Genomic DNA, 1365 nt, shown 5'->3' with positions numbered 1-1365 from the left:
GGGGGGGGGGGGGGGGGAGGAGTCAGCTGTCCTCAGGAGGCTTACATTGGGCAGGAAAAGGGGTGGGCGTAGGGGGCAAAATGATCCAAGGTTGGCATACTTTAATATAAGCTGACCATTTACTGGACCTGGAGCATTCAGTTCATTGAGTCTCAGCCCTCACTCATGTCAGATTTCTCTAAATGAGAGAGAATTGGAGATAGAAATTAAAAAGCGGGGAGAGGGACACAACAACAAATAGGCATCGTGCCAGTTGGCCATCTGGAAATGGCCAGTTAAGACCTGGGAATAGTAGGATGTTATCCACAAGCTGCATTTGATCCAGGTGCCACTCCATTTTGTGTGTGTGATGAAATTATTTATATTTAAATATAAAAAGAAATAAAATTATAGAACTGCAAATTTGTATGAAATTTGACACTCTACTGCTTATATGGACTTTTGTGGGGTGGGGAGGGGAAGGGGCAGAAAGAGGTGCTAATTAGAACCTGTCCCCCCTCCACCCCTCAAGAACAAACTTGTCCACATATCAGATGTTAATGTCTAAAGTAAATGATTTCTAGTCCAGATTTATAATTTGAAACTTTTTTAGAAAAATGTTTTTCAGGGAAGTTTCTAGAGTGAAGGTTGTTGTTCATTATTATTTTTAATTTAAGAATGAAGATGTAAAGCTCACCTCATCCCCATTTTTGATTCTTCACCCAAAACTATCAGCACAAAACAGGGTATTCAAAATTAACTTCAACATTTCTCTGGGAGTTAAAACTACTAAATAAAGAAATCTTAATGGGGGAAATAAGTTCTGTTACGATTTCCTACATTCTAGAAACATCCCTGTTTTTTTTTTTTTTTACTTAATCTTTTTGTGCTTTATCTGTGTTTAAAAACTATTGTACTGAGTTATAATGCATTTTATTAACACTATGTACATATTAGCCGCTTTGTGTTTCAGAATGATAGTAATTGCTTTGTATATTAAAGTGATCCTTGTGAATTTGTGAATTATTGTCATAAAGAAGTGCTTTTTCTTACTGTAACCTTTTGTGTATAAACTGTCATAATGCCCTTTTTACACAAACATTTATGTGCAGTCACATAAACATGCTTTTAAAAACTTTACAGTCTCTTTTTTGAGGATGGATGTTCCATTAAACTATAGGAGCAAAGGCAGCTAGGTAGAAACATAGGAATATCTGCATTTAATCAAAATTTTGGTCTATCAAGTCCAATATCCTATCTCCCTCAGTCATAGCCTGCTGTAAGTGGTTATGAGAGAAAATTCCCATTGGGAAATTTATTTTAACTTTCGTTTACTAAATGAAATTAATGGGAGATTAGTTTATGCCATGAAGCACAGCAATTCCT

Source organism: Gavialis gangeticus, unplaced genomic scaffold (genome assembly GCF_001723915.1).
Source record: "Gavialis gangeticus isolate Ggan-Ray unplaced genomic scaffold, GavGan_comp1, whole genome shotgun sequence".
In the NCBI taxonomy this organism is placed as follows: domain Eukaryota; kingdom Metazoa; phylum Chordata; order Crocodylia; family Gavialidae; genus Gavialis; species Gavialis gangeticus.
The sequence above is the reverse complement of the archived record's forward strand: the minus strand, read 5'-3'. Positions refer to the sequence as shown.